Source organism: Myodes glareolus, chromosome 24, assembly GCF_982192425.1.
Source record: "Myodes glareolus chromosome 24, mMyoGla1.1, whole genome shotgun sequence".
Lineage (NCBI taxonomy): Eukaryota > Metazoa > Chordata > Mammalia > Rodentia > Cricetidae > Myodes > Myodes glareolus.
This window is the reverse complement of record NC_142049.1, coordinates 25,566,719-25,578,414: the sequence shown is the minus strand read 5'-3', so window position 1 is coordinate 25,578,414 and position 11,696 is coordinate 25,566,719. Positions and strand designations below refer to the sequence as shown.

The 11,696-nt window shown below is 42.4% G+C and overlaps 1 long non-coding RNA gene across 1 annotated transcript; it reads left to right on the top strand.

Annotated features, from left to right (window-relative positions):
• Positions 1-307: 307 nt before the first annotated feature.
• LOC146889907 (uncharacterized) lies at positions 308-9,524 on the top strand. The gene is made up of 3 exons (XR_014999431.2): positions 308-549; positions 7,454-7,642; positions 9,337-9,524. It is a non-coding gene; the product is annotated as an uncharacterized LOC146889907 (long non-coding RNA).
• Positions 9,525-11,696: the final 2,172 nt, after the last annotated feature.

Genomic DNA, 11,696 nt, shown 5'->3' with positions numbered 1-11,696 from the left:
GGTGAAAGAAGCAGGAGGAACCCTTCCTGCTTTCCCCTGGTGTCTGGCAATGGCTGTAAGTGCTGGATATGTTTGTAGCAAATTGGTCCTCATCATTAGGGATTTCCCCTTAGTCACAACCTCTAGGAAGCATAACCTTATCTTTTGGGAAGAATGCACCAATGTTGCTTTTCCGGTTAGGCGGACTCAGAAATGGCCCTCTTTTTTACTAGTTTCTCTGTCTTAAAGCAAATACTGCCCCACCCCACCCCACCCCCAAGCCTATGCAGAATAGCTGACATTCTTCCTTTCCCTTGTAGAAGGCAGATTAGCACCACCTGTCTTGGCTAACCTTCACGGGATTCAGCAGGAAAAGTAGTCTTAGGCAAGAAAAGCTCCCCGAATGCGGTATTTTAGGATTACTTCTTGGGTTGCGAAACTGCTACCTTTGTATTCAAAGGTGATGAACCATTTTCGGGCTAGAAGCAGAGCTGTCGCAGTGAGGTGTCAAGTTCAAAGGAGACCCTGCAAAGATCTAAGCCAGATTTGAGCCAAAGTCTTTGGAGGAAGGTGAGTAATGGGTGGCCAGGCTTGCTTACATTTTTCTACTTACTGTTACAGTGCATGGAGGATTGTGGTCATCCCCTTGCTGAACCACTCCACCCCTTCTTCTATGGAAGGTATTAATGCGGGCCCTCCTTCCAACTGGATCTCTGCCAGCTGGCTGGGAGCAGCTCAATGGCTTCCTCTGTGAAGCAGTATCAGGGAGGTTGCAAGCGCCCCCAGGTTCAAAGGGCTTCGAGCTGGGTGTGCTGGATTTGGAGTGTAGAAAGGAGGATGCCGTGGGCTGCTGTGTGTTTAACCTTTTGCTGCCTGTGTTATTCCTCTTTCTGAAACGGAGACAGCGGAGTACTTCTGAGGCGTGTTGAGAAGATCGCCAAGTTACGTTTGGTGAAGGGCTTTGAGATTCTCAGATGAAAGGTGTTCCCCAACAATTACCCTCACACTTTGTTCTCGCATAGCGCCTTTCTTCCGGGGAGCTCAAACTGCTTGATAAAAATTATTTCATTAATCCTCACAGTATCTATCTAGTGATTATTATCTCCCGGTCTCATAGCAGGAATCTGAGCCGAGGAAGGAAAGTGACATGGCTAAGGCGACCCAGCAGGTCGCTGGTAAACTCCACAGCGGGATGCAGATCTGGCCCATTCCCCATTGATTCATTCATTTGCCAAATATTTGACCACAATTACAAGCCAGATGCTTGAGCTATTGAATGAATATGAAGAACGTTATGGGAAATGAAGTAAAACGTATTCTCTGTCATCGAAGAGATGGAGTCTGTATTATTCATCGACTTGAGTTAGCCGATGAATAATAACAAGATAAAATAGCCGGCGCATGGCAAAGGGCGGTAAAGACAGCAAGCATTCAATGGAGTCAAAAAGGAAACACATATAAAAACAAATAAACAAAAAGTCCAAATCAGTAACTGGTTGCCAAAGAATGTCCTATGAATGTGCACCTTTTTAAAGGCTGAGATCACTAGCTCACCAGTAGAAAAAAAACATGTCAAAGAAACATGTCTCAAAGAAAAGCATGAAGGAGCGTGAGAAACCCTCATGGGCCAAGAGATGCTCCTGGCTGGTTGAGAGAAAAGTGAACGTGAGAGCAGAGCGGAGAGGCCGAGAGGCAGCTTAAGCAATCCCAACTGCATGCACAAGGCCACTGAGTAGCGGTGGAGTTTGCTCAAGGAGAGGGAATGAGGTCACCTTCACAAGGAGTGTTCTCTTATCCGAAGCTGCACTTTTCACAGTTTCAGCTTACATAGAGCCAAATGCATCCTGAAAACAGCAAGCAGAAAATCCCACCCAGAAACAGTTGGTGAATTCGAAACGGCACGCTTTCTGAGTAGGCTGAGGCAATCTTGCATCGTTCTACTGGCTCCCACAAGGGGCACGCGTTGCTTTGCCTGGACTGTCTACCTGCCCGTCAATCACTTAGTGGCCATCTTAGTTATCAGATCAACTGTCAGGACACCGCCTCTCTTGTGCTCAAGCAATACTTCTTTGATTTAATACAGCCTCAAACACAAGAGAAGTGACCTTGGCCATTTTTACCCATTAAAGAGCACCCCACAGAGTTTCCTTTAAGTATCATTACCAGAGGGTTAAGTAGAATGAGATGAGGTGACAGATGTGGATGACTTCATTACAGTTTCCTAGTTGTTATTGTTCGTCCCTTGTCATGCCTGCTCCATAAAATAATGTTTGCCACAGTACACAGAGCATACACAGAGTCTGGAACTACCCCTGGTTTAGGACATCAAGTAGAGGACAGGCCTTGCATTATATTCCTTGTGGAACGTCTTCTGGTGACTGACTGTGGATGTCTCTGTGTGTAAGGGCCTGTCCAGATGTCAGAAAAACAGCTCTCTGACACACGCTAACCAGTCGCTGGGCCTTCTTTGTATGATTTACTTAGTACGTGTGTGTGTGTGTGCGCGTGCTTGTTCGTGTGTGTTTTCTAGGATTTAGATCCCAGGGCCTTGAACGTGCTTGGCAAGTATTCTACCAGTAAACTACATCCCCAGTTCCCTATTCAACTTCTTATTTTGAGGCAGTCTCAGTAAGTTGCCCAGGCAGGTCTTGAACTTGCTGCCTCCTACAGAAGGTAGAATTACAGGCAGGCCCGTCCCACCCGGCTCAGTTCTCCTACGTGGTTTTGGTGTTGTTTTGAAATTCTACAGGGGAATGTCCAGAAAACAGCTGTAATAATGCTCTTTCATGGCTACGGTGTTTCCTCATCTCAAGATGCACAGAACTCTCTTTTTAAAATTCGATGATCCATACCACAGCTTGTCAATGATGGTGCGGTGAGTGCCTGCCACTTTTCTGCATTGAAATCCATCAGGCAACGTGATTGAGTCTACATCAATTACTCATTATAGTGGAAAGTGAGCCTTTGTTAGGCTGTGTGTTAAGTAGCTTTTCAAATTAGATACAAGAGAATGCTCCTCAATGCAAAAGAGTGTTGATTTTTTTATTTCCCGTGATTAACCATTCTGTGATTAGACATATTTATTTTTATTTTTACTCATGCTTATAACCATAAAGTCAAATTTAAGAATGGGTCCCTGATCACTTATACTTCTTTTTCTTTCTTTCTTTCTTTCTTTCTTTCTTTCTTTCTTTCTTTCTTTCTTTTTTTTTTTCCCCTTGTCAAAATTTTTTTGAAACGTCTGTCGGGAAAAATTGCTGTGTTCCAGGCTGTGAAATGTTTCCAGGTGTGAATGGATGCAGATCTATAGGCTATGTGTGTGACAGAAAAAGCAGGCGGGCTTGGTGTTGGAATCATAGCTGTCTGGACAGGATCTCCTGATTTTTCAGCTTGGAAAGACACCCATTCAAAATCGTCTCCAAAATTTAAATCCTAGCATGTGACCATTTAAAAAAAAGTTGTATTTTAGACCAATCATTTTATTTATTTACTTACTTGTGTGTGTGTGTGTGTGTGTGTGTGTGTGTGTGTGTGTGTGTGTGTAGGACAGAGAACTGCTTTGGGGAGCAGGTCCTTTCCCTCTACTATGTAAGCCTCTGTAAGCCTCAGGGATTAAACTCAGGCTGTCAGACTTGACAGGAGGTGACCTGAACACCAGTCTGCCTCACTGGTCCCTTCTGTACCCTGGGTGTGTAAGAACCCCAGCTTGACCATTTCGCCAGCGGCTTCTTTAAAGTTAATGTTTCCTAAGCAGCACTTCCTATGCAAAGTTGGTGTGTCTCTTGTCCTTCTATATAACGCGTGTACCACCTAGGATAGGTAAGGTTATGTTGCCAGTGCATAGAGATCTGCCTGTCTCTGCCTCTTGAGTTCTGCGATTAGAAGCTTGCCCTACCACCACCCAACCTGAAAATTCACATTAAAAAAAGAAAATGCCACTTCTAAAACATGCATCTGAGTTTTGAAAATCAATTGATTTGTTTTCTGGGTGTTGCCGGAGGATATATCGGTGTTATTAATATGATATGCTGTACAATATATAAGTATTAGTTAGTTAGTATTCCTTTACCTAACCATAAATTCTTTATGCACCAGGTTTGGATTTTCTTCTTCTTTCATCCCACATGAAAGGGCTGATGCAGCAGGAACTAAAATCTTCACATGTATTATGACGTCAATCATTCTTTTTTTTTTTTTTGGTTCATTGTGCTTGTGTGTGCATGTGTGTGCATGTGTGTGTATGAGTGTGCCTGTGTGTGGAGGTTGAAAGACAACCTGAAGCAGACATTTCTCTCTTTCCATCATTGAAATCCAAGCTAAAATTCTGATCCCCAGCTCTCGTGGCCAGCACCTTTACCATGGCTTGCTCCAGTGATTTTAACATCAAATACATTCAGAAAAAGAACTAGAAAACCTGAATTTAGTTTTCTCTAAGAGAGAGGGGAATCCCATTTTTATGACTTAGGAAATATTTAAACGTTTTTGATAGCTGAACTTCCAGCATATTTTCTAAACTGTATATTAAGGAACAGTAAAAAAAAAAAAAATCGAATGTCATTTTGGAAAGCTTTTTCTAATTTGGGGACAAAGTTGGGTTAGGGTGGGGTGAAGGTCCGTGTGTTTGATGTTGTGGGTTATTTTCACAAAAATTTTATTTTCCAATTGAGTTCAGTTAACCAACTATAGGAAACCCTAACTTCCTGTGAAGACTACACTCTAACTCATTGTGTCTTGAGAATCCTCTATGAACTAAGATGTGGAATGTATTTAGGTGTTTTAAGCCCATAAAAAAGTTGATGCATTAAAAAAACAATCTTTAGGATTTAGTCCATTTTTTCCCCTTAAACTTGACACCATGGATCTAGTCATTCTTTTTAGTGTATTTCAAGAATCACCCCTTCCTCTCTGGCACGTCTGAGGGTGTTTGACATGGCCTCCTGTTTGCTGCCCCCCTTCTTTTGGTATCTGCAGTATTCCCATTGTCCCATTTCTGGCTGCTCCTGCCCATTCACTCAAGATGTATATGGAATCAGTGATTTGCTGCTGTTTTGTTTTTGTGACGGAGGCAGAGTTACTCCCCAAGACATGTTATAGTCATTGAGGCTATTTTTCTACTTGGGATCTTAGATTCTTCGGATTTACTTATATCTGAATTTTAGATGGTTCCCAGTCTTGCAATGTGGACTTTGCGAGAGGTCAGTGTCTTCTCTTTTGGTACATGTGTGCGCTCTAGAATTGTCGTGTTTTTCTTTCTCTCCTGCAATGTGAAAACAGGCAAAGGATCACGATAAGAATTAATAGACAACTAAAAGCCATTTTAAATTTTTTCTTTTTATGATACGTGTTTTCTCTACATGTCTATTTATGTACCATGTATATGCCTGGTACCCACTGAGACCAAAAGAAGGTGGTGAAACCCCTAGAATTGAGCCACAGTGGGTTGTAAGATGTCATGGTGGTGCTGGGAACTGAACCTGGGCCCTCTTCGAGAACTGGAAGTTAAGGGCACTTAACTGCTGAGCCGTCCTTCCAGGTCCACAGAAGTTTTGTAATTGGCAGTCACCAGTCATTATAAGAAAAGGGTAGAGTCGAATATGTCAGGAACACTGTCTTCACGTAGGTCTCAAAGTGCTCTGCTGTGCACCCAGCACTTCGTGCGGTTCATCCGTCAACAGTTCCTAAGCAACAAGGTGGAAAGGCAGAAGCCCTACAATACAAGAAGCCAGCCAGCTTAGCAGTCCTTAAAACTGTTGGTTATCCAAAAGGTGATCAAAGCCTTGGACCTTGGAGTAAGAAGAGTTGACCTTGGAGTAAGAAGAGACGTGCCGAAGAGTGTATGGTCTCAAGCAGTTAAAAACAGCCACAAGTCTCCTCATACCTGTAGCCTACAAGAGCCTCAGATGTTGCCTTTGGTCATCTTCTTTGGCAAAGTCAGTTTTCAAAGTCAATGTCAAAGTTTTGGGATGGGGCTGGGGTGTGGAATAAGAAAATGCTGGAAAAGAGAAAAGGTCAAACAGCCAGGGCTTCAAATCACTGCTTCTGCTTTCCCGAAGTGGGGTCCCTCCGAGAAAAGGTTTCTGAGGGGAGACCTCTGTGTCTTTCTTTCCTGATGCCAGTTCGCCCACGTCCCACTGCGTGTCTTTGGCTCCACTCCAGGCCAGTGTGTATTAAAGTTGTGTTATCAATAGTGTTATGGAGCAGTCCTTCTTAATAGTTACCTGGCTGTGCTGGCTGTGCTGCCCCGCTGAGCTGGGTCATATGTAAAATTTCACTGTTGGCACTCTTTTTTTTTTTTTTAAAGGCTAAATGCATTTACATAACGTGTGATGTTTGTGTTGGTGTCTAAATTAGATCCTGACTCAGGGTTGCCCTCTTTTCCTTCCTCCGGGTTCCCAGGTGGCTGCAACATACCAAACTTTGAGATTTCAGACTCCCAGGGCTCATCTTCCAAATGATCCATCCCAGGAAGGTGATTTTCCTGTAATAATTTTCTGCGAGGAGTTTTAACCTCTTTTGGTGCATTTCTATTACTTCTTTGTCCTTACTGGTGGTTACACCAGCTCCCAGCTTAATATCATTTGCACATTTCATTAATATGTGGCTTACTCCCTCTTCGAGATCCTTAATAAAGATGTTAAATTAGATTGTATCTGACATTGACCCCTGGGGCACTGCAATGCTTTAACGATATCCCGGCTCCCTGCCTATGGAGTTCTCACAGAATGCACAAGGCGCAGCTTCAACCTGGGATAAATCTTCAATTTGAATTCTCAGGCAGAAGTCAAGTCATGTGGTTTGGGATAACTTGACATTGCCAGAACACACTTGTAGTTGCTAGGAAGTCATATTTTAGCAATTAAGTTCAAGTTTGCCAGAATGATATGTCAGATTGCCAATCTGCTGACAATTACAGGAGATTGTCTCTCTGTCCGGCTTAATGTGCTTCCATCAAACTGAGAAGGGGCTTGTTTGATAAAATGAAACTCAGCTTTTTCCCTTCAAGCCTAGCAATCACCCTTCACCAGGCATCAAACAGCATGTCTTCTGTGTTCCAACGATGATTTGTTAAAGAAGTAGTTCCATCAATACAGCCAGGAAGACAAACTCCAGGAAAGCGTACCAGGTGCCCCAGTGAGAATCTGCATGCGCAGCCAATGTTCAACTTTCCAAAATTTACAAGTTCTGTTTCCAAATTGGAAACATTTATTATTTTTTTAAAGAGAGGGTATAATACCATATGATGTTCTTGGCACGAAACGGAACTCTCTCAGTATTTGGTAAAATCAGAGAAATCTATATTCTTACTTCAGAAACAAAATTTCTTCAACTAAGCTCAAGGATAATGCCTTCAAAACTAGGTTGCATTACCAGATCTTTCCAAATGATCAAATATAACCGATTTCTCTTGTTATATGCCTGGAAATAGACTTTTGTAGCTTTGTAGAGCTTTCCTGTTTTCTCTGTCTGCTCTTAGGCACAGATATTGCAATGACTCTGATTCTAGTAGAAGGGAGCCATTCGAGATTCATCGCAACCAGTGTTCGCACGTGGACTTGCAAATACAGCTTTGCAGAATGATAAACTCAGCTGAAGGCACCTTTCTATCCATTCGAGATGATTGCGCTCCTCTGGGAGGCCATTTTCAGACGGTCCTCATCATCAGGTAACTGATCCTTGTGCGTCGGAAAGGAGAGTTTCACTCAACGGCGCTGCTGCATTGGGAAACCTGAATTCCAGAATACTCCAGTGGCTCTCTCATGATCTCTTGTTTGTCCCCTGTACGCTACCTCCCCTTCACCCCTTCACCCCACCTCAGTGAGTAATGACAGACCTCACTTGAACTGAGAAATGAGCAGGTCATTCAGGCAACAGAACTAGATAAATAGATTAGCCAACCTGTGTAATGGAACACTTCAGCGCAGTTTGGTTGAGGTGAATGGTCCTTCATGCTTGGCTTCAATTTTGAAAGAATCATTGGGCATAAGAGCATTAAGTTATACTCTTGATGTCAGAGATTTTATTATCTGGATGCAAGGTAAAGAGGTGTGTGTAAAAAATCAGCACAAGTTGAGAGCATGCAAAATGAGGAGAGACTTGATGGACACACATGCCCGCTTTCCAGGGCTTTGTCTTTGATCTGGAGAGACCTCTTCCATAGTGACCCCTTTGCTGGCCTCTAGATCTGTATAGTTGGCTAGCATCCTTTCTCTTGATCTCTTTGTGTTTTTATTCAGCAATTACATCCTCAAGCCCAGGCAGTCTTGGGGACTCACACAGGTGGTGGATCTTTCTTCTTTACCCCTGTGCTGAGATAGACGGGGCCTAGCACACCTCCAGGGTAACGCAGCTTTGGTTAACACCAAAGCTGCCCGTCTACAGAGGTGATTGGGGGTTATCATGGCTTCAGTCTGCAGCAGCTGGTGTCTTTGGACGGCTGATTTAGCTCCAGCATTGTTGACCTTGCCTGTATTCAAGATGGAAAAATGCCAGCTGTGCTACAACCGGCACACAGGTCAGTGTATAGTTGTTCTTTGTCATTAATCCTAATTAGGAAAGAGAGACGCTCCTGCTGTGGCCATCTTTGCCCTTCCTATTTAACAAGGCCAAATGAGAGGTTCAAATGCAGCCCCTAGCACCCGGAAGTGCAACCCAGTCCCAAGAAAAGAGCGCCCAGTGCCATTCTCATACCTAGGATGTGTGTGAGCAGTGGTAGGAGCCCCCCCAAAAACTTTAGAGCCTCTGGTTTGCTCTAGTGTGAACCAAGGCGGCCCTCCTCCCAGACTGGGGTTGGTTTGTTTGTCAAAACTGAGTAGAATATCGTAAGGCATGTTTTCCTTCAAATCTCATGCTTATTTGTACTTCTCCAATCTTAGAAAATCTACCTGCCATAATTATCCAGCAAGTCATCAAATACTATTTCATATGGTCAATACGATGTGGTTGTAATAGATTATGGAATCTGGTTTAGAATGGATAAAGTTTCTGGTATTTTGTGCCATTCTAATCTTTCAGCCAAAGGCTTACAAAATTTTGCCCAAAGTCCCAAGGAATAATAATAATAGTGCTAGTGAAGTCCTTAGGTAGCCAAGAGCTACACATGGAGGCATCGGAAAATATAGCATGCACTTTAGTTTGTTAATCCTTGACAAATTAGTTTTTACCTTGGATTTAACTAAAGTGATAGAAAAGGATTGGAATAACATTGGACACATGCCGTGGTGATGTAAATCATGTATTTGTGAAGAAAATTAAAGACCCCTTCTCTCTACACGTACGTGGATATATCTTAAGTTTGGATGCATGCGTATTTTAACTATTCTCTTGTGCATTTATTTTGTGTGTGTGAATTGATTACAGGTCAAAGGTAGAGATGCCACTTAAAATAGCAGCTGGATACGTGGCCGTTTCACACGCTCTACCTAGAAGACAGTTTGAGGAATCATGGTAATATGTCATTCTCTATAATTTGGAAATTCGGTTGTTTTTTAAATGTGTGTACTTCCATGTCTATTACTATTATTAATCTGCATCCATCAGATGCATCATTTCAGTGTGTCAGAAATGAAAGATTTGTTTTTTTTTCTATTTTAAATAAACATAGTTCAAGCGACAGTTTTGCAGTCTCTCACACGGGTCACCTTTGCTGTGTCATGATCAAATGTCCTCTCCAATTCTGCAGTTTTGGATTTTAAAAACTGAATTGAAGCTTATTTAGTGTAGATTAGTTTAAAACTTAAAGATTTCTTTCCTTAGAAATGAGGATCTAATATGACATGACTCTGAAGCGTTGTAAGATTTCTTTAAGTGTATGAATGAGAATGGGTTTTATGAAACTGGAGTTTTCTCGCTGGGGGCTTTTATTGTAATTCTGTCTCAATGGAAAATTAAAAGTAGCCGTCCCTGCCACATCTGTCTGAGGCTATACACATAAGATTACTCGGAGAGCATGGCAGTGGAAAACAGGACAAAGCGTTCAGAGCTGAGGGTCTGGAGACAAGATCAGGCTTTGAGAATTGACAACCCGAGTCTAGGACCACTCTAGAGACATGCCTTGCATTTTGTGGACAAGAATTTTTCCTCACCCAGTGGTCAGTCAGCGCAACAAGCAATCCGGAACGATGCCAGAGGTAAACAGAGGCGATAAAGAAGAGGGGATCCACGCATTTTTGTTTACCTTCTGTAAAGTTCAAATCATGCATCATCTCTAATGAGCTTGATAAAGCAGGATGAGGCGAATGTGCCATAATTCATCACGCTTCCTGTTTCAAAAGTGACAGGCAACCTATGCGAGAAGCCTTTATTTTATAACAACGAAGACGAAAAATAAAAAGAGGAAGCGCGATCATCACATTTAAAATGGCATCTGCTGAGGAACTCTTAATAGCCACGTCCAGTATGGAAAACTGTCCAGAATTAGGTTCCGCTTCGTTACGACTACACCAAAACCTCCTGTTAGTGCCTATAAAGAAGCGTTCAGTTTTAAATATTTTGCTGAAATCTGGGAGGAAAAAAAAATTTAAACCTCTGCAAAATTTTATGGACAATGTACTTTCTCATCTGCCGTTGTTAGAAAGGCACCATTAGCTTCATGCCGCCCTGTTAAAGTACGGCACGGAATGCTGAGAGGTCTAAACGAAATTCATCCAGTAAAGAACAATAATGGACACGGAGCAATTTTCCAAGGGCGTTTGCTTATTTCGAGCAATGGCTCTGCAAATGCATCTCCTTTCGCTCAACGATTCCCTTTGGAAATCAAGCGCATTATCTTACAATACAGACCTGAGCATCTGAGACCTCACCCGAGAGCACCAGGGGCATCTTCTGAGAATATGGGACCGAATCCCATCCTTAAAGCTTCAAGCCATTCTGCGAAGAGGCGAGGGAGGATGGGGTGTGCACAAATCGCGGATGGAAAGAAATAGTAACTTCTCACCATGTTTCAGAACTGCATATCCTTCCCCATGCAGTCTCAAAACATGTCTCTGTAATGAGTGAAGAAGGCAATTTGTCTTCAGTAAGAAGTTTAGCGATCGTGTTTATTTAAAGCCATAATCTGCATAGTAATGAACAAATAACAGAAATGCTATGCAGTGAAAGGAGCCTTTTGTGTTTAGGATTTGAGAAGTGTATTTACACAAAGATTTCAAGTACAGAAACACACTTGGTTCTAAATAATTGCAATTTATGAAGACTTGAATCTTCACGCTGAGGAGTGGGGTCAAGGGCTCCGGGCTTACGAGGAAAGTTTGCTCTGTAGCAGTCCCCATACATTAGGTTGCGTTCTGCCTGGTAGATTGACAGCAAACAGCCCCGTGGGACTTACAGTAATTGATTTTATATGGTATGAATAGATGCAGGGTTGCAAATCTTGCTCCATCATGGTTCCGTCCTTATCACTGGTCCTCTGTTTAACGGCATTCCAGTGACAAACAGCCCAGTCTACTTATCACTGAATTATTAATACATCAAATTAGATTTTAAGTAAACTGTTTTATTTGGTGGTGGGGGGGGTTAAGAAGAGTTTCTTTCTGTTATCTTTAAGTTTTATTGTAAGAGAGGAAAGTGTAAAACAAAAAGATTATCTAAATCTTTCTAATCTACCCAAATTTATTCTGTGTAATGAAATGCCTAATTGAGATCTTACAAAAGTTTATTCGTTTGGGATCTTGCCCAAAGTAGCATTCCTGTAAGGATGGTGGCTCTTCCTTCTTTGTCCC